General features: G+C 32.8%; 1 protein-coding gene across 1 annotated transcript in view; it reads left to right on the top strand.

Moving 5' to 3' along the window:
- The window catches only part of LOC123838506 (receptor tyrosine-protein kinase erbB-4), a 950771-nt gene that overhangs the window by 76837 nt on the left and 850871 nt on the right, over positions 1 to 23063 (top strand). The window lies entirely within an intron of this gene.

Raw genomic sequence — 23063 nt, 5'->3', positions numbered from 1 at the left:
TTCTATGGTGTGGACCCATAGCTACCAATAACTTCCAGCTCCATATCTTCTAAATTTTGCTATTCAGAGAATAAGGTCCTCTTCTTTTTTTAAATTCCAGTTGGAAAATCCTCAAGGAATGCCTCTGATTGACCCAGGTCTGATTATTTTAAAAATCATATGGCTACAAGGATTTGGTATTATGATAGGAAACCCTCAGTTGAATCACATAGTTGGAATAAGTAGAAAACAGGTCCCCCAAATAAGGAAGATACTGTTCCACGCTTGAGTTGATGATGACAGGCTTGTGACTGGGTGAAGCACAGAGAAGCTGGTACTATTTCCTGGCTAGATGTGTTGCCAGAAAAGTATTTTTGCCTCCTTTGGAACAATATAGGGACTTGCAGCTGATTATATCTTGGTCTGGAGTGGGTAACACAAATAATAAAATAATAGACTTGACCTTTATTCACAAGAAATTTGCATTCTGCTTGCAGAGATATAACAAACCTAAAACAGAGAACAACTTGTTATGAATTTATTGTTATGCAGTTGAATTTCAGAGAATGCCAGGATCAATATGTGCTATAGTCTTCTAAAGATTTTGAGAATTCAGTTTGGTTTACTTATAAGGATGCAGTATTAATAAATAGAGCTAAAGAAAGCTGGTATTTCATCTAGAAAGAAGAGCACAGGGAATATATTAGAAACAGAAATGAGCACAAATGCACCAAAAGCCATGAGACTGGTTCCTTGTAGCATTGGAAAAGGTTGAGAAAAAAAAGTTGAATATATATGGTGAGACTAGATTATGGAAGACATTGAAAATCTGAATGTGTATATGTTACTAAGAACACAGATATACAAATCACTACAGTAGTCTCAATATGAGGTAATACTCTCCAAAAATTAAAAAAATATATTAACACCATTAACACCATATGTAATGAATAGCTGTAAGAGATTTACCTGTATAATGATTGTCTTTAGAAAGCATTAACCAGGAAAAAAAATCTGAAAAGCTTTTTATAGTGCTAAGCACAGTTGAAACCCAAGACATATTAACATCTTTGAGAACTGCAACTAATAAGTGACAGTCACGTTGCTCTGAAGTTGCAGTTGCAGTCAAAGAATGGCAGTAATATATATGTAGTAGACATTACATCATTGGGACAAATGTGTTTAAAGGAAGTTTACAGTTGCTATAAGAGTATAACTTAATGTAACTTTGTCCCTAAGTGTTTCCAACTGCCTAATTCTCTGAAACCATGTTATTTTAAGAGAAAATTCAGGGGTAGAAATTACATAGTGGTTTCATTTTGGGGAAAAAAGACTGAAGTATTTTTTACTCTAAACATTCAAAACATTATTTTATACTACATCTATAAATAATAAGATGATGCTATTTTTACTGAGATGTTAGTTGAAAAATGCCATCACTAATGTTATATGTAGATTTTTAAAAAGCACTTTCTTATAGTGAGTTAAATGATGTAAAAAAATCTATTTTGGGGGGACACCTGGGTGGCTCAGTCAGTTAAGCATCTGCCTTCAGCTTGGGTCATGATCCCAGGGTCTTGGGATCGAACCCCACATCAGGCTCCCTGCACAGTGGAGAGCCTGCTTTTCCTTCTCCCTCTGCTGCTCCCCCTCCTTGTGCTGTCTCTCTGTCAAATAAATAAATAAATAAAATCTTAAAAAAAAGACATCTTTTTTTTTGATATTTTATTTCTTTTGATTCATCTTTTTAAAAAATATTGAAATAGTTAACATTTTAGAAAAATAAGACTTAATTGATCTCTATAGCAGTCCATAGATCAGCATCAGCCCACTGATACAATAAGAGAAAATAATTTTACTAAGAAAAAGCAGTTGTAATCATTGAACAATTTTTTCAAATGGTAATATGGCAGATAATTTAAAAAGGAAATCTATCATGTCCCAATGGTTATGTTGAATTTTAAATTATCTTCAATGCTTTTAACTCCCTTTTAAACTAATATTCCATTCTGGCCTCAAAAAAAAAAAAAAGAAATATCTAATGCAGATAAAATAGTATATAATTTCAAAGGACAACAAAGGGAACTGGTATTGTTGAAATTGCAATATTTTTAAATTTCTAAATTGAGTAATAGTTTCTTGAATATTGCTATAAAATGATTTTATTTAAAACAAAATAAGGACTTTTGGGAATTTTAGGGTGCTTTAAGCATTTCCGGGGGCTGTATAAATCTGTAGCTCTGATTCTTATATCTAATTTCACTTAAATTTTATGGTTGTCATTTTCTTTCCTCTTGGTTAGATATAGTACTGAGCTTAACTTATTAGTTATTGTCAAAAATCTGGAAATATAAATATTGAAACCACCAAATCAAGAAATTGTATTTATTAAGAGTTTATTGTACATAGAACAGTTCGTAAACTGGGAGCTTTCAAAAATAACTGATATGAAGCTCAGGGGTATGAAGTTATAGGATAGCTTATAAAGTAGAAATGAGGAAGTTGTTAACTTTTACAGTGATTGGTATTGCAATGGAGATTGTCAGATGGCAGGGAGTGGGTTAAAAGCGATTATCTCAGACCACATTAGGGAGATGATTTCAGTCTCTTATGATTTTTCAGAGACACTTACAAGAAATAACCTAAGTTTCAATTTTGTTCATGAAATAAGCTAGATTTAGTGTTGTTTATGTGGTTTAAATGGTTTTGTCTACTCAGGGAATCCTCAAGTCTTGTCTCCATTTAACGTTGAAATTTTAACAACAATATATCATTTTTAGATGAGATGTGAAATTTAAAATGAATAAAAAATGTTTGTAGCAAAGTAGGCTAGAAAAGAGAATGTGGCAGAAAAAAAGAGATAAAAGGATGTGTATGTGTATCTGAGACACAAAGCCAGAGGATATTAATTGAGGTATAAGTGGTGAAAAGCACAAAAGGGTATTGAATAGGGAGGTGATGAATGAAGCCTGGAGAAACAGAAAAATAAGAGGTAGAGAAAAAGATACTGACTGGGTCAGATTGTTACAGTTAAGAACATGGGCTAGACTCCAAATGCTTTGCTTTTAAACATGGCTCCATTTTTTATATGTTTTAGTGATCCTGGGTAAATGTACTTAGTTTTTCAAAGGATTCTTTTTAGGATGTAATGGGTACATGCATAATTTGTTGGAAGACACTTTGTAAGTTATAAAGATATAAATATAATTTATTCTATTTCTGCTTCCTCATTCACTCATTCATTCATTCAGCAAACAAATGTGCTGCGACTAGTGATTCTTGCTTTTCCATTACCTTATTCATATTTGCCTTCTTTAGCAAATTTCAAGTAAAACCAAACTTGGGAAGTTTTCAGGGCTTAACCTTAGCAATTTTGATCATGCTATTACTTTTGGTCCCCTTCATGAAAATTATATAATGTTCTAGAGATGAAAAGGAACTAGGAGGTCATTTAGTTCAACTCTCTCATTTTAAAATGAGGAAACAAGCCCAAATTTATATTGACATAAATGCTAGATTGCCAACCAAGGCATATTTCCTAGCCTCCCCGTGTTCATTCATCATCATTGTACTACTGCTTCACTTTTACATTTGTTTTAAGCATGTAACTTTTTTTTTTTTAAAAAGATTTTATTTATTTATTTGAGATGGAGAGAGAGAACACAAGTGGGGAGGAAGGTTAAAGTGAGAGGGAGAAGCAGACTCCCTGCTGAGCAGGGAACCCAGTGGGTATGGGGCTCAATCCCAGGACCCTGGGATCATGATCTGAGCTGAAAGCAGACCCTTAACCAACTGAGTCACGCAGGTGCCCCAGCATGTGACTTTTATAATATCACAAAGCTAGATGGTGGCAGAACTAGGTAAGAGCCTAGTTTGACTGTCATTCTGTTATTTCCAATAGTTTGTGGACTCTCACTCAATTTGCATTAGTTTAAATGTCACTTTCTAAGTTTTTTTTCTTTTTCTTTCTTCACCACATGTTTTCCTTCCTAAATGGATTGCAATAACTTGGTGAACATTGACTAATTTATTTATTTTTTCTAAAGATTTTATTTATTCATTTGAGACACAGAGATACAGAGAGAGAGAGAGAGCATGAGCAGTGGGAGAGGCAGAGGGAGAGGGAGAAGCAGACTCCCGGCTGAGCCAGGAGCCTGATGTGGGGCTCGATCCCAGGACCCCGGGATCATGACCTGAGCCGAAGGCAGACGCTTAAACATCTGAGCTACCCAGGTGCCCCGAACATTGACTAATTTAAACAAACACCTTTGAGTGCCCACTATGTGTAAAATGTTGCTGTTCACAAAAGTCATTAATTGACCACCTCTTGTTTTGTGAGGAAAGAAACATTTAAAGTTCTGTAGGTAACTAAAAAAATTATTTTGGGCCAATAGACTCAAAATATCCTTCTAGGAAACTGACATAGTTGACTAAAATCCATAATGCACTTCTGTGCAGATTGAATTAACACTTGAGAGGAACTGGTGCTATTTGAACTCCTTTAAAAATATAAGCCTTAAAATGTGAAAATGAGTATAGGAGATTAAGTCCCACCATCGATTCTCAAACTGCTAAACTATACTTTCATGTCAAAACGTGAAATGCAATGAAAAAAACCCATTGTTACCAGTTTACAGACATGTAGAACAATGACAATCCAGAAATGACTGCAAAATGACTCTACTAGAATGGAACTTTGCTTGGAAATATTCACCCACCCATAAAAAGAGAGGAAAGAGAGGTTTTAGTATAATAAATACATCTATTTAGATGTAGAAACATACCAACATTTTTTTGTGGAGGTTGCAAAAAAACTCTACTTAAAAACGTAACACAATAGTGGAAAAAAAGTAGGGCAAAATATCCTACTTGGTTTCCAAGCAATAAACATTTCAGTCCACTCCTAGCTAAAATGATTGGATTGCAGGATAAGAAGAGTCATTATTTTGAGACTTCCTGGGGTTACAGATACCCTCTCATGCATAACTAATCCTTGTCGAATTCACTCCAACTAGTTAAGCAGAGGAGGCAGTTTCTGTATTCCACCTCCAGAGGTGTTGACTGCTGATAGCCAAGTATTGTGTACAGAATGTATCATTGGGTAAGAACAAGTGGAAAATTGTTCTACCTCAGGGAAGGTTTGAATGTCAATTACCCTTCCCCTTATTTCTCTATGTTTAATATTTAGACAAGGTGATTAAGCTTAAATTTAAAATTTCTCAATGTTTTTGCTTGTATCATAGATGGGATGGTAATTTTGCAATATGAAACAGAAGCCAATTAATCACCTTTTGAACTGAGTCATGCAACTAATTGAATGAAGTTGGCTGGGGACACACACAAAATAATTAGTTTGTGCCTCATAGGTTGTTGGTATTGGAATATGATATCATTTTACCACATATGAAAACATTAATACAGAATAATATTTTGGGAATTTTTCCCTGTCAAATAAGCCTTATTCATGTATAAAGTTTAACATCTAAAAATAGTTTAGAAATTCTATGGCAGATTAAATAAATTTATGCTCATAATCATAAAAGCATGCCAATAATGAGGTTAGTATGTGGCCTAATTATATATAAATTAAGTAAAATATATGTTAAATGATATATATGATTACACATATATATGTAATATATAATTACACATATTTAATACATACATATGATTTAATTACCAAAGATTGTCACCCTGAGTTCCCTTAACTACTTTTATAGTTGTATATTATGAGAGAAGAACTGCCTGGAAATGAGATTATGGAAATATTCTCTACAAATCTAACACAGTTCAAAGAACAGTAACTCAAAGGACACAAACTAATGGTGTGCTTATATATGAAGATCAAGACATTATTATAATAAATGATCCTAAACTTCATCCTGTACGATTTTTCCTGTCAAACATTTGATTATGCTTATAGAATTTTCCTACTTTGGTTATCTAGAAAAGCAGATTTGTGGTTGAAAATACTGAGATTGCAATAAATGACTGACCACAAAAAATGAATAATTTATTCATTAATTCACAACCATTTAAATGCCTGTAATGTGCTTATGCTAAATAATAGATCCAAAAATGAACATGATATGTTCCACCGTTTAAGGCATTCATGAAACTTATTCACTTTTTTTTTTCCTATCCCAGTTAACTTGTTACTTAAACTGGAAGCTCTAAGTCATACCTGATTTTTCATGTCTTCCTTGTGTTCCTAAGTTTTATTAATTTCTGTGTCCTAACATTTTCCTCCTCTGCTCAGCTGCTTCTCCTCCTCTTAACTCCCACTGAATTATTTTTTTGTCCTTAGCAGTTTCTATCTGGAACTGTTATAATAGTCTATTGTCTCCAAATTGGTCCTTCCAGACTCTCACCCTTAAATCTATCTTGGAGTATGTTTGAGTGATCTTTCTTAATATGGACCTTACCGTGGACTCTTGCACCAAAAACCTCCTCTGCCTAGAGAATCAAGTTGAAACTTCGAGGCACAATCCCGAAGGTCCTTCATAGCCTCTCTGCATTCTGCTTTTGAAGATTATCTTCTACATACACACCTGATTCCTTTATTATTGCCACAGTGGGTTACTCACTTTTCTTTAACAAATGATGCACTTTCTTATCTGTGTACCCTCTCTGTTCTTCCTCTTGCTCCACCTTACTTCACCACGTGTTTCTTACAAATTCCTACATAAATCTCAAAGCCCAGCTGAAGATAAAACACTTATCATAAGCTTTTTCTGATTCCCCACTCCCTAAAGTAAATGAATTGCTCCCTTTGCTGACTTGTATAGTATTTTCAAAACCTATTACAGTATTACAGTTTTTTGTTGTGACCTTTCTGTCTTGCTCACCCTCACTTGATTTCTGAATGTTTCTGCTTTATCTTATCTGTTCAGCACATGGCAGTGTTATATGTCACATAGTAGGTACCCAATATTTGTTGAAATCAACTGTGAAAAAATGGCTTTGGGAGCCAAGGCAAGCACAATTGCTGATAAGATCCCATTACTTTATGGCATAAAATAGAAGATAATTATGTTGTAGAACCTTTACATATCATATGTAATGATATTATTGCATTTGAATGATAAAAATAGCACAGTAGTATTCCTGGAATGCCCTAAGGAAAAATAATTATTGTCAACATCCTATTTTAAAAATCACCCTCAAGATCAAGACTTCCATTGCCTCAAATACCTCCAGCCAAAGAAAAAGGAATTCAAGGGAAAAATTTGAGTTGACTGGGAAAAGTTGGATGAATTTTAATGTGGGTATCAAAAATAAAAGATTTAGAGATAATTAAACCATATTATGCCAATAAGTTGATAGGTAGTGACTTAATGGCATTAATTCTAAGGGTATCAAAGGACAGTCATGAAGAAAGCTATTAGAATAGAATAAAACGCATCATCATCTTTGTGTAAAGCTTTAAGTATCCATTTCTGTAAGGATACTCAGTGTGGTAACATGTCCAGGAAGATTTGGCAAAACTTGTAATAGTCTAGAAAGGAGTTAAAATGATTTAAAAGATAGTGCAGGTGCTTGCAAAAAGATGAAACCACAAAATGGTCCTGTAGAAAGAAGAGTATGGCAGTGTGGTGTAATCAGAAGACTCTTAAGGTCCTTAAGAATTTTATTGGATTATTCATGTTTTACCCTTCTAAAATAAATTTGAATGTATTTAGAGCCAAAGAAATAAAGGCACCATTCATCTGTACTCATCTAAACAGTTGATAGTTTTAGAAATTATTTGTATACACATTTAAAAATATTTACTCTGCTAAAAAAATAAAAATAAATAGAAAAATAAAAAATATTTATTCTGTGATGGGTCGTTAAGGATTAGTAAGGGTATTTTGAGGTACTCCTACCATTCACAGTTGGTATAATGAAATTATTGCACGTTTCTGTGAAATTTTCACTGGAGCACCTATAAGAGACTAAATATTGTGGTGGATGAACCATTCAGATTCTAGGGCACAGGTTATAATAAAACCTTGACTTATGTGTAGTAGAACATGTAAAATACGGAGCATTTAGCTTCGGTAGAAGAGTGCCATTATAATCAATTTTGTTTTCTACTTAATAGGAAAAGTATAGTTACCAATTACTTTTTGATAACATATTGTAGAACATACTGCTAATGATTATCTTTTAATTTTTTGGATATATATGTTTTCATATGTTTTGACATAAACTGAAAAAATACATTTCTTGTCCTTAAAAGCCCTGTAAAAATTATATCCCTTAAGTATAAATGACACTATGCTTTTTTTGTTATTTTAATTATGAGTTCTGCATTTAAAAACTTCTAGCAAAATGTGTTTCTTAACCTTCACAATCAACCCAGCATCTTTTTTTTTTTTTTTTTAAGAGAAGGTGATAACTAATGAAAGAAGCACTATGGTATTTATAAACAGCAGACTCAGTCTTTTTCTACTTAAGAACAATCAGTTGAGAGTATAATTCTGAAATAATTAATCACCTCTTAGAGATTTCTGTTTCTTCTACCTGTCACTTAATTTTGTACCATATTTATCCCCTCAGTATTTGTACTCCAAAAATATTTTACATTTATTTAAGGTATGCCATATTTTCTGACAACTGTTAATATAGTTTTGTTGTAGAATTTTGAGACTAACCATATATCTACATTGGTTGTTCTTAATGTATATTTCATTGTCATTTTTTACACCGATTTCATCTCAGAATGATTCTTTTAAAGCTGTTTCTTAAAATTACATTTTCTTTCATCCCAGAAGGTTGCTATAAAAAACAGATTTAATAAAAACAAAATACTGCTCTAAAGAAAGTGTATACTGCAGTTTATAAAGCATTATATCCTCAGAAGAAAAAACATATTTATGCTTATTTTTCACAGATTCTTTTTTCCCAATTTTCTTTAAGGGTGAAATAAACTTGAATTTTTTAAGCTACCCCCTCCCTCCCCCTAAGAAAAAGGAGCTTAGGAGAGAATTTACTACATTAAAGATGTTTGAGGACTTGGGTGATGGCTGTCTATTTTCTTGCAGAATGCCCAGCACCTAGCACAGTGCCTTGAACATAATAAGTGTTCAATAAATATTTGTCAAATAATCAGGGTATTATACTTTTAACAATGTATTGTTTTGTACTTATTTTACTCTTATGGGATAAGATACACACTGGTATTCTCTATTGCTTTGTAGCTAAAGCTTATAAAACTAGCACTTTTTTCATTCATTTTTCTATCCAATAAAATAAAAAATAAATTGAGGTTGCATCTGAGGTCTAGAATTTTTTCTTTACTGTGGTTTTATGCACAATCTTTTTCTTTCTCCCCCATCTTTGGTAATGAAACCTACAGGAATTTAGTATACACCAAAACATATTTTTTGGGTGCCTGGGTGGCTCAGTTGGTTAAGCGACTGCCTTCGGCTCAGGTCATGATCCTGGAGTCCCAGGATCGAGTCCCACATTGGGCTCCCTGCTCAGCAGGGAGTCTGCTTCTCTCTCTGACCCTTCTCCCTCTCATGCTCTCTGTCTCTCATTCTCTCTCTCGCAAATAAGTAAAACCTTAAAAAAAAAATTAAAAAAAAAACATTTTTTTTTTAAGTGAAGGATTTAAAATGCCAGAATTAAATATTCAGTTCCTCATTCAGTTCCTCACTTGCCACATTTCACATGTTCATCAGCCATCTGTGGCTAGTAGCCATCATCCTAGACAGTGTATGTAGAATAATTTCATCATTGTGGAATTTTTGTTGGGTGTCTCAGGGCTAGAGACTGTTGCCTTCCATCGAGATAGGGATCTGGAGAAATGGGAGCTCGAGATCGAGAAAATGGGAGTAAGAATAGGATTAGGAAGGTGATACAGATTTAACAGGCTAAGTATGAGATGTCTGTGGATAAGCAACTAGGCAAGAATCTATAATTTAGGGTAAAGGTCAGAGCCTGAGATACAGATTTAGGAATCATCAGGACATGGGTGATAATTAAAACCAAGAGAACACATTAATTCACCTAATGAGGGATTGGAAAGAAGCATAATGGATGATTAAAGCAATGCATCTAGGGAAACACATCTGGGTGTAGGAGCATAGTCCCTTAAAAGTGATCAGATTGTCAGAGAGGTAAGAGAAAAATAAGAAAATAGCATCTAAGTAAAGGTCCTTACTTTTTTATGAATAGAAAAAGATTAGTGAGGTCCTCAGTGTCAAATACAGCAGCAGGGTTCATTAATTTATGTCTTAACCCTCAAATGAAGGAGGATCAATAATTTTTTATAACTTGGATCAAATTCACCTAGCTAAATTATTATTATTTCTTAGCCTTTTAATATTGGCAGTTTACATTCTGTTTTAGAATATATAGCACATATTATTCTCCCTAAAATGAGTTCTGAGATTATGGTAATTTTTCCTGAACTTTTATATTATGAGAGAGAGAGAGAGAGAGATTGAGAGAGAAGGACTGAGAATCATAGAACCAAAACCAGTCTTAACAAATATTGAGTCTTGGGGTGCCTGGCTGGCTCAGTTGGTAGAGCATGCAACTCTTGATCTCAGGGTTGTGAATTTGAGCCCCATGTTGAGTATAGAGATTACTTCAGAGTAAAATCTTAAAAAAAAAATGAGTCTGTTTCAGTTTGTTGACATGGAAAGAGACCTTGAAAGTGAAAATGACTTACTAAAGTTATAGAGTGAGTTAGAGAGCTGTTCTACAATACCTATTACATTACTCCTGTTTGCTGATTTGGTCCAGCAGCTAGTGCTAGAGGAAATTAAAAGTTAATAGATTATGAACATATTTACTAGAAATTAAAAGTTTTGAATAATGAACAGTTCTCATAATAGACTCATGGGAATCATTAAGCTATTTTAGAAACAGATAAAATATTATTTACTGCAGGAATAATATTCACCTTCCTACAGGAGCTCACAAATCAAAAGGTTTCATATTCTTTTTTTTTTTTTTTTTAGAGGGGAGGGGGGTGGGGGTGGGAGGATGGATTAGCCTGGTGATGGGTATTGAGGAGGGCACATTCTGCATGGAGCACTGGGTGTTATGCACAAACAATGAATCATTGAACACTACATCTAAAACTAATGATGTAATGTATGGGGATGATGTAAGAATAAAAAAATTTTAAAAAAAGGTTTCATATTCTTATACAGATTATAACAATGTGGGTTTTATGCATAAATATTTTTCTCTGAAATCAGTGTAGAGAGGAAACAAAACCTCTCAGATAATAGCTAGCTTTTCAAATTGATGTTTTCATGCTAAGCAGTCATTGAGTTTTTCAATCTGACAGCATGTTTTGGGTTATATGAAAGAGAAATCATCTTAAATTAGTCTGTCTTCTCAGTGGAAAAGAAGACAAATTGTCAACTTCCTAGTGCCTCACCACAATAAGTTATAGAAGTTAAGAAATACAGTATTGTATCTGTTAACATATAGAAGGTCTGCAATTCGTATACCCAGTGATTTTGGAGAGAAAGCAGAAAATACTTTCTCTAATACTCTGTCAAAGATGTCTGAAGGATTGATAAAATTAGGTTTAAATATCCTAAATCTGAATAAGGTCCATTAATTCTTTTACATTCTCATCCCTTTTTTTCTGTAAATACATTTCTCTGATAGCTAGGTAAAAGTATTTTTAAACTTTAAAATGACAACGATTAAAAAACCTGATATAATAATCATAATCATATAGAAACATTAAAAAGCATATCCAGAATTATAAAAAAGAGGTGACAAATTATCACAGATCTCACAAAATCAAGGAAATTGGGCTAATATCAAAGTTTGGTAGTGCTCGCTTCGGCAGCACATATAATATCAAAGTTTGGTAGATAACAATTAAATAAATATATTTAAATAAGGATCCTATTAACAATAACAATAAACACTGAACCTAACAAGTAGAACATTAATCTTACGTTATCTGTTTTTGGAAGTTGTCTTACTTGCCCTATCAGTGAGTGCCATTCATAGACATAGTTCTGTGTGCATTTTCAAAATACTTCAGTTATTGAAGGCAGAAGGACTTTGTATAACTTTTATGTTAGACTGAAGTCCTTTGGACATATGTTATTGTCCCATAGATCTCAAATGGGAAATTGGTATAGGTTCTTTTCAAAATAGATTTTCAGGGTTTGAGTTGTCTATATGAAGGGGGGGTGGTGCTGAGGGAAAGATGTAAGCACTGACAGCTATAAAGTTACATGTTTGATACCTTATATAATCATAGGACATCATATATAGTTATATAACCTTCACAAAATGCTATAGCTAAGTATCATCCTTGTTTTCAGACTAAAAACACTTAGCTCTGACTGGTTAAATGATTTGACCCAAGATACCCAAATAGACAACATTAAAGCTAGAATTTTAGCATAGTGTTATCTCATCATACAATCTAAGTTTGTTTTAATAAGATAAATCAATAAACATAACTGGAGAGCTAAAATTTTCTATTGAAAATTATGTAGTTTTGAGAACCAAGTTAGTAACACTAGCTTTTACATTTTCTTAAATATAAACAGTTGTGATTTGTTCTAAAATATTTAGGTTTCAAAAACAATTTTAGTCTTTTATTTTAGTATTTCTAGTATGTAGATGTATCTTACAGAAAGGAATTAATTATTCAAATGTTTGTAAACTTAGAGTAAGTAGTTTATATTCTAAGACACAGTTACAAACATTGATTCTAAACTTTATATGTGTTGATATATATACACATGTTAAACTATATATGTTAACATATAAGTCTGAATGTGTTAACATGATAACAAATTCTAGCTGCACTCTCCAATTAAAGATTCATTTTCCCAGTAACATCCTCCCGTGCCTTCCTATAAAGATGTCCTGAGCATTTGTTAAATTTCACTGACTTATATATTGATCAGTAAAACTAAATTTATTCTCAATTTCTTGGTGATGTTCACTTACACATTTGGATGCGTATGGTGGTTTGTAAAACATTTGTAATTTTGAAACCAAAATTTACGCTATTGTTACCACCTTTCCTATACAGAGTTGTCAAAAGACTTACATTTTATTTGTACATGTTTTAAATTTTTTAGTTTAAAAGACATTAGATTTTAATCTTTGCAGAAGATTCTGACATTGTCACAAGTCTTTAAGTCTCTCTGGAGGTTGGAAAGTGTATGTGTGAATAAAATGTGCAAGGTCATTAAGGTTGCATGATTTAAGGAACCTTAGTAAGTTATTCCCTCCCATCATCCTACCCCTTCATTCCACACATAACTTTCTGCCCTACTCATGACATCTTTCCCCACCCCTTTCCATTTATTTTCTACAACAAAAAGAATGATAGTTAACTGCCCCTGATAAATATCTGAAAAAAGAACTGGACACTCACAATCCATGCAATGTACGAAAGAGGTGCCTCAGACAATCGTTCTCTTGTTCTGTTCTATTGTGCTTCATTCTTTCACTTGTGATGCAACCTTCATTTCAACCCATTCTCCCCTCACATGTAAATCCAACAGGCTTTGTAGATATGAATAGCTGTGCCCTGTAGCAACTAGACAGAAATGAAAGGAATGTATGCTTAAGTCTAAACTATAGTATTTTACTGCATGGTTGAAGTTCAGCTGTGCTTAAATGTTGGAAAATATTGGGGAATTGCTTCAGATGCTAGAGTTAATGATTTTTGGTGAACTTGGTGACATTTCTTAAGTATGTGATTTCTAGTTTTGCTTTAACTTCTTTATATAGGACAGTTGGGTTATTAAAAATAAAACTATTGCAGATAAACTGGATGTGTGTTAATTTTAATACTAAGTTAAAATTTATTAACTAATGAACTAATGAAAAGCAAAAAAAAAAAAAAAGCTACTCTATTTTAACTCCCAGTATACTTATCACTATGAAATTTATTTTGTATTTCATCAAAATATATGATGATAGCTGGTATTAGCTGAAGATAAGGAGGTCCTTACCTAGGAATAAGCCATGTTTATATCCATGCAGGCAATTCCATTGGGTAGATATTTTAAATCACTTAATTCTATTTAATTATCAGAGTATAAACAAGTAGTTATGTTTTTTAACATTATGAGACAGAATTTTTTATATTTTTGTAAACATAGCTCAAATATCAGCTTCCTTTGAAATATTCTCCAACTTCATTGCAGAAAATCAGTAGTTTATTCGTATACAAAATATTTATCATAGTCCTGAGCAATTGTATCGATAGATTTTTTATTCATGGCCTTCTCAACAACTGGACTGTCAAATAGAAAACCTGGCTCCTTCTCTTATTCTCTCTTATTTAAAATATTCTCTTTTTAAAAATATTCTTAATTCTTGACTTTCCACTGCATATCAGAGTGCTCAGCATATAGTAATCACTCCAATTAATATTTGATTGATTCACAAACTTTTAATGTTTTAACATCTGATAATTTGATCAAAGCAAAACCGCCTTTGCTTAACATAATTCAGACATAGGCTATAGGGTAATTACCACTCACTTATGTTTCTTACTCATATTTTAAATATGATTATTAAATATAAAACTATGTAATATTAAGTATTCAAGTACATCTAGCTTTCTGTTACTCTGTAGGGAAACAGACCTCAATGTAGCAATATTTCCTTAGCATTTGGGAAGTGTTTTTACAATGCCTTTTGAGTATTTATCTAGTATCATATGGGAAAGATCATTATCCACCTCTACTGGTCAGCCAATATATGGGGACCATGCAGCAACCACAATTTGCCCTCAGTTGTTTCCCTTAACATATAAAAAACAGGTTTTTTAAGAAATATATTTTATTATATGAATGATGTGCTGCCAGTATATTACATCATGTATAACAACATTTTCTTTCTTTAAAATATGTCTCTGGATTTAAGAATACCTGGAGAGAACTGCAACAGGAATATAATGTGCTGTTTTATAAGTGGAAAAGTGTGTTATGTATCCTACTAACTGTTTGGGAAACACTTTCTCTGCTAGTGCTTTATGTTTCAGCTGAATGATTATATAGTGAGTAATTTATAATTTAGAACTAAAGTAGAAGAATCCATACTTGTTAAAATGGAAGACTGTAACTGTGAGATTGATCTTTATCTGAAAAATTGGAAATAGTAATTTTCATTAAACAGATATGGTTTTCTGTAGAAGTGATAATCACTGTGGAAAAAGATATAATTAAGTCAAAATACTAAGTAGATAAGTTAATGTAACTAAGACTGTGATTAGCTTTATTCCTAAAGAAAATAATATAAATTATTTGTATTCTTTATTTATCCACTTTCTCTTCTGCCAAAATTTTCATGTATTCTCATTCATTAAGGGATTTTTTTTTTTTTTTTGTGGTAGGGGAAAACGGGAATATAAAACAAATGGATAGTTCTGATATGGTGAAGGAAGTGGTTGATTAAGTCTCCATCTGTACAAGCAAATACTCACATATTATTTTCCCAAGATTTTTATGTTGTCTTCTTTATTCTGGGCTGACATCTTTCTGAATTAGCATTACATTTGAGTCACTGTTAGCTAATTCTTTTTAGACAGTGAATCAGATGCTTCAGGAGACATATTCAGTGTATACTAATATGCCTTAACTGTTTGAAGACTGTTGAAACAAATTACTGTAACAAATTATCACAAATTTAGTGGCTTAAAACAACACAGACCTAGTATCTGAGAGTTCTGGGAGTCAGAAGTCCAAAATAGGTTTCACTAGGCTAAAATCAAGATCTCACCAACATTTTATGCCTTCTGGAGGCTCTAAGGAAGAAGCTGCTTAGTCTTCTCCAGCTTCTACTGTCTACATTCCTTAATTTATGGTCCTTAGCCAGCAATCTCATCATTCCAACCTCTGTTTCCTTCTTCATATCTCCTTCTCTAACTTTGAGCTTCCTGCCTTTCTCTTTCCCTTATAAGTCCCCTTTTGATTACATTGGGCCCACCAGATAATTCAGTTTAATCTCCCATCTCAAGCACCTTTATTTTATCATATCTGCAAAATCCCCTTTGCCATGTAAATTTAACATATTAACAACTTCCAGGGATTAGGGCATGGGAATCTCTGGGAGTCTTTATTCTGCCTACCACCAGGATTTTGTTTGATTTAGTTCTACTTTCACCATTGGTAACCATTTAGATCATCATTACCATTGTTCCCTTCACTTCTGTTTGGTTTGAAATGAAACCCTAAGTTAGCAGTTCCCAGGCTCATGAGACACACACTAGTACATCTGATCACCTCTGAAGTGCATCCCAAGTAATTTGTAACCAGGGATATTTAAGTGCCTTAAAAAAAAAAAAAAAAAAAAAAAGATTCACCTCCATTTAAATAGAGTATAGGCAAGGTTATTCCCATAACTTATTCTTAATCATTCTTAATGATTTCTTAATCATTAGCAGAATGGGAGAAAAAGAGGTGGGTATTATAATATACTTGCAAACAAAATACATACCCCAAATCTACAGTAAGTGTCTATTAGAGATGTATCATAAATTAATAGCTGTAATTATGAATTATTATAATTATAAAATTTGTGTCAGTGGGGGTGTTCATCCAGTCCTATACCTGCCTGAGAATATTTATACCTGTGAATGCCATTTTCATATTGGTCATGGATCAGTGGACAGTGTTTGATACCTTTTGCTCTTGAGGGCCAAATGTTAATGTACTGTGAATGGTGCCAAAGTTAATGTACTGTGAGGATGGTCTACAAAAGGCTTAGGTAAATAATTACAATAATGCAAATGATGCCAATTATGACAATTAAAAGCAATAATTAAAAAAAACGATAGTATGGGGCGCCTGGGTGGCTCAGATGGTTAAGCGTCTGCCTTCGGCTCAGGTCATGATCCCAGGGTCCTGGGATCGAGTCCCGCATTGGGCTCCCTGCTAGGCGGGGAGCCTGCTTCTCTCCCTCTGCCTCTCTCTCTGACTTTCATGAATAAAAAAACAAAAAAAACAAAAACAAAAACAAAAACAAAAAAAAAACATTTAAACAAAAAAAACCCCGATAGTATGAAATATATTAAAACCAGTCTGGAAAATACATAGTAGCAAGTGTAACTTGGGGTGATATTTGTCATCATCCTCTCATTAGGGAAAGATATATATAATTAAGTATAGTCTTAATTATTTTAACAAAAATGCACATTTATTTAATTAGCTTTTTCTTTCAATACATTTTACTTATTATAGAAATTGCATTTTTCATTACAAATTACCAAAAGTGGTTTGTGTCTGATATATTTTGTACTTTTTCCTACCATCAAAATTTCAGAAGTTGGCTGATATTTATCATTAGCCATATAATAATTTTGCTAGAGACACTTTAGAGGATTTTTGTATATCTGATTTCATAACACTGGCAGTGCATTTCTAAGATACAATAAATTGGTTAGCAAATCTCTTTAAAGGTAACACATAGTGGTGATGCTCTGTGCTATCCAGTGATAAAGAAAAAATAAGCACTAGAAGAAAGAAATCTGGGTGTTTTAATGAGTTAGGGAAAAATAAGAGAAGCCACACTTTTTTTAAAGGCAAAATACCCCCACAAACAAACAAAACCCACAAAATCAGCACTTCGACTGAATAGAAATATGAAGAGATAAATGATCTCCCACTGCATTCAGTGGGAAGAAAAGTTTGAGGCAATGAGGCTAAACATAAAAGAGGAAAAGTGAATGTAACCTCAATGACCACATGCTACAAAACCCAAAGAGAAAGGGAATCTGGGAGTATCAGAGGATGAAGCTATAAAACCTTGGGCAAAGAGCTTAATAGCAATTAAAATAAAGGAACAGTTTGGGGGTGGATAAAACAAAGTAGCACATGTTACAAAGAAAATATGCTAGTATCATGTAAGATATTTAGTAACTACTTTCAAATAATGGAATCATAGACACAGATTTTTGAGGTTGTAAGCTCATTATTTTGGCTCCCTGGTTTCTCCTAGGATGCAGTATAGAATCTCCATGCCTGGTGTTTATGTATAAACAGAAGCTACTTTTTCTTTCTTTCATTATTTCCTTTTTAAGTGAATGTTAATACCTTTTATATGTTACAGAGAAGAGGCAGAAAAAGCCTCACTCCCACTATGGTACAATGCACTGAGGATCAGCTGAGGGAGGATTATACACATGGCCAGATACAGTTAATTCATTTGTTCTTTTGCTTTCTGATTAAAAAAAAAATGGTGGTATTCTGTAGCATCTTGTATGATTAGCAAATGTAAGGTCAAAATTAATCTTTTAACGGTTGTTCAGAAACAGTTTGGTTTTGTTAATTATATTGGCATTTATTTGTAATACATTATAATACTCAATTTATATACACATCTCTTCCAGTCTTCTCCCTTAGAAGTCAACTCTGTTGAGTACAGAAAACAGGAAAAAAGATTTAATCTGTAATCTTTAATTTAATCTTCACAAATGCCTTAAAGTTATTACTATTTTTTTTGCACGAAAGTATCCCTTACAAGTATGTCTGTAAACCATAACATCGTGATAGTATTATCTTAGCATGATAAAAGGGCCATATTTTAATTAAACTTTCTCATGAAAGAATCTTTAGAATAATTCAGTTACCAATACCTCTTAAGCCACTGAATTTGAGTTTGAAACAAGACAGCTTAACACCAGGTTCTATGCGATATTGAATTCTGTTTCATGACAAATGATAGTGTGATTTTATTCAATTCAATAACAATTTCTGAAGCCCTTAATTTTTCTATGAAAGATCTCAGATAAGTGTATGAAAATAATTAAGACAGTGTAAGATTTTTTGCAGTGTAAAAGACAATGTGGAAAAAACAAATATTTAAAACTAGCATAAACATTGTGAAACACATGCATATATAGTGAATATATGTGTGTGTGTGTGTGTGAATTTTTTTTTTCCTGAAGAGTTAGATTCTTAGTGTACTATGTAAGTGACAGAAAATTAGCTTTTACTTACATTGGCTCATTACTGAAATGTATATTAAAATATTCATACATTTTCTTATATTACAAGTCTTAAACCTCTGTATAGTGCTTATTTTTATTCCTTCTTTAAAAATTGGATTAAATGTATACAGATGAAAGGCAAGATATTCAAGAGAGACACTGACTATTATTTTTTAAGGAAATTCAAAGATAATGTTTATGAAAACATTTTCTTTGGTATAAAGAACAGCCATAATTTAAAAAACAAAACAAAACAAGAAACAGGGGACATGTTGACAATATTTCTAGGGAAATGCAATTAGAGTCTTCATTAGCTTAATAAGTCTCAGTTTGTTAAAAGGAAAAAGAATAGGTCTTAGGAGAACAAATTAGACGAAGTAGCTAGAAACTTTAGGTGGAATGTATTATTTCACCTTTTGAAAAATTTGATACCAATTAGTTCATTTTCTTTCATATTGACTTCCTTTCCTGATGAAATAATTGATAAAGCTATTTTCTCCTATTAACTCTCAATGACTCTTTAAATATGTTAGATAGAGACATGTGGTTTAGACATATTATTTCTCAGTTCCATTCAATATTTGTGCTTCAGGTTTAACTAACTTTAAATCATGTCTACTCCAATGCAAAATTGCCAGATTTTAGAAAGCTGGTGAAGTACATGAAGCCTAAGTCTGCTGAATCTCTTCTTTAAAATGAAGGATAAGCTAGGTTTTCATCCACCCTATCTACTTTAGGACATCCTCTTCTCTTTGGAGAAGTTAGGGATTGTGTTGTCATTATATTTCTGTTAAATATGGCTGACATGGGGTGCCTGGGTATCTCAGTTGGTTGGGCATCTAACTCTTGATTTTGGCTCAGGTCACGATTGCAGGGTTGTGAAATCCAGCCCTGCCTAGGGCTCTGCACTTAGTGGGGAGTCTGCTTGAGATGCTCTCTCTCCCCCTCCTTATGCACCCCAACCCTGCTTTCTCATGCACGCTCTCTGTCTCTCTAAAATAAATAAATATTTTAAAAATATGGCTTGCATGTATCCTCTTTGCTTTCCCTTTCAATTTTATTTAAGTTGCAAACTCATTGTTATATTCTACCTGGCACCAAATGATCCACTCCTTGACTACCTCTCTGATAGTACCGTATTCTAGTACATCTCCCCATGGGCAATTTACCATATTATTATACTAACTTTTTCCCCTTCAAATTTGAAATAAGCTTATTCTTTATAAATTCCAAGGCTTTTATACGTGTGTGTGTGTGTGTGTGTGTGTATTTATTTATTTATTTATTTATGAACCTTCTTTCTTCAGATCTTGGAATGGCTACCTGAATCTTGTTAGAATAAACTCTAATATCACTTCCTCAAGAAGGCCTTTCCTAAAAAAAAAAAAAAAAAAAAGGCTTTCCTAATTATTCTTGTTAAACCAAAACTTTCTTCCCTCCTCTTCTCTAGGAACTCTGTGTCATATTATTCTGTTTCCTTCACAATCATAACTGACCAATATTGTGCAAGGTTTATGCTTTAAGAAATATTGCATTTTAACAGTGGAGAACAGTTTTAAATTAAAGGACTGAAATTGTAGCAAAATTTCATACCCTAGTGATCTAAATGGAAGAATTTTGAAGGGGAGGAGGGCACATCTCAAAATCTATGAATTTACCATCCATATATGCCTTTTATTTTATTTTTTTATTATGTTATATTAATCACCATACATTACATCATTAGTTTTTGTTGTAGTGTTCCATGATTCATTGTTTGCATATAACACCCAGTGCCCCATGCAGTACGTGCCCTCTTTAATACCCATCCATATATGCCTTTTAGATATTAGGTTTGAGGATGACACATTTTTATCTAAATCATAGCTACATATGTGTATTAACAGGAATTCTCAAAAAAGATCAAGCCATTTGACTGAATTAATGGGACACTCTGGAAATTGGAACTAGAAACACAGGACAAATTTAGAAGTGAGGCTGAATATTTAATTTTGAATGTGAATGAGCTAGGAATTAAAGGTATTGTTCTAGCATCACCTCCGCTAGGGAAATCTTTAGGCAGTCTTTTAGTTTTCTGGTTTCCTCTTACTCATCTGAAAAATTGAGCCCCCTATTTCAGGAAGAGCTTGTGTAAGGTAGCTAAGGAGACTTTGAGAAGTAGTGAAGCACGGTGTTGGAAGTGTATTCTTTATATTTCAAATCTGGTGCCTACTTACTTTCTAGCAAATGACCCTGGGTTACTAGGTAGGTGATCTCTGAATATCAAACGGACATCCAGTTTTTCTAAGAGTTTATTGAAATTTCACCATTTCCCAGTGATTTGAAATGCTACAGTTAACATGCTTAATTCTCATATATACACAGATCTCCTTCTGGATTCTCTGTCTTGCTTCTTTACTCCATTTGTCTGATTTGGAGCCAGTTTCACAGTGTTGAACTTTTCAAAAATTTAATGACTGTTACTTCTGTGGTTGTTTTTTTGGTTTGATGATAGTAGTATCAATCCCTCACATTTTATCTCCCCTCAAAACTACCACCCCACCAAATTACGATTTTGATTGCAATTACATTCAATGTGCAGATTAAACTGGAGGATAACTGACATGTTTACAATATTGTATTTAGAAGTCTGATGTTCTATTTATTCAGGTCTACTTCTAGGCATTCAGTAAAATTTATAGATTTATTTGTAAGAGTTCTTCACCTTTCAAGTTTATTCCTGGGAAATTTGTGACTTTTCATATTATTATGAATATGATTTTTTATTTCTTACCTTGGAAAAAGAAAGCTATTGATTTTTGTATATTTATATTTTTATGGCAAATACACTAAAATTGTATTATTTCTAATAGCTTTTCAGTTAATATCTAGGATTTTTCTATATGGATAACCATAACTATAAATAGCTTTGTTCTTCATTTTCAGTATTTATTTATTTGTATATATTTTGGAGGAATTGAACTTCGTATATGATGTATGATACAGGACCTTATGTATGCAACTTATGTATGCAACTTAACCACCTTGCAGGACCATGGTAAACACTGGTAATAATATAAAACACATGACATATAGTAGGAATTCACTAAATGTAGCCATTCTGTATTTTTACAATAATGCCTATGTCTTATAAATTTATTAAGTATATTAAATTTTTAAAAATCTATTTGAATAGTTTACTTTCCAATATATGCTATTTCCAGAAAAGTTTCACAGTTGCATCACAAGAAAATCATTGCACGCTTCTCTCATAATTTTTGTTGTTTAAAGGTGCTTTAAAACATGACAAGTGATTGAACCAGTTATCTGCTTTTTAAAACAACAAAGAAGTATACAGCAAAAGTGCATCAAGTATTAGCAAACCATTCTCTCTCTCCTAAACAAAATTATATGGAACAGAAGGCAGGATTTTTTGTCCTCTTTTTGAGTAAAAAGGTGATTCGGAGTGAACAATTTATATTCATTGCATTGTTACTGAAATGTCTGCTAATAGGGAAATGTTTGAATAAATTTGGTACACACCTCAATGTAGTATTTTGTAGCCTTTAACCTAAAGTTTTTGAGAAATTGCACCTAAACATAGAAAATGAATGATATGCAAAAAAAGAAAACGTAAATGGTATCTACATGATAGTAAAATTATGTATGAATATGGACAAAGGCTGAGGGAATAAATAGGTGTTGAAATTACAAGCACCTCCGAGATATTGTGGGTTTGGTTCCAGACTATTGCCATAAAGCAATATCTCAATAAAGTGAGTCAAATGAATTTTTTGGTTTCTCAGTGCATATAAAAGTTATGTTTACACTGTAGTCTATTAAATGTGCACTAGCATTTATGTCTTTATAAAGTACATATTTTAATTAAAAAATACTTTATTGCTAAAAAATGCTAACCACTGAGCTTCCTGCAAGTTAATCACTGATCACAGATGACCATAACAAGTGTAATAATAATAAAAACGCTTAAAAAATTGTGAGAATTACTAAAATGTGACATGGAGTCATGAAGTGAGCAAATGCTGTTGGAAAAATGGCGCCAGTAGACTTGAGCAACACAGGGTTGCCACAAACCTTCAATTTGTAAAATCACATTATCTGTGAGGCTAGTAAAGTGAAGCACTATAAAAAAAAGCTTGTAGGTAATTTTTAT

This window comes from Mirounga angustirostris, unplaced genomic scaffold (assembly GCF_029215605.1).
Source record: "Mirounga angustirostris isolate CCGP_5_RB_7025 unplaced genomic scaffold, mMirAng1.0.hap1 SCAF_3, whole genome shotgun sequence".
NCBI classification, from domain to species: Eukaryota; Metazoa; Chordata; class Mammalia; order Carnivora; family Phocidae; genus Mirounga; species Mirounga angustirostris.
This window is presented reverse-complemented; position numbering and strand designations above follow the sequence as displayed.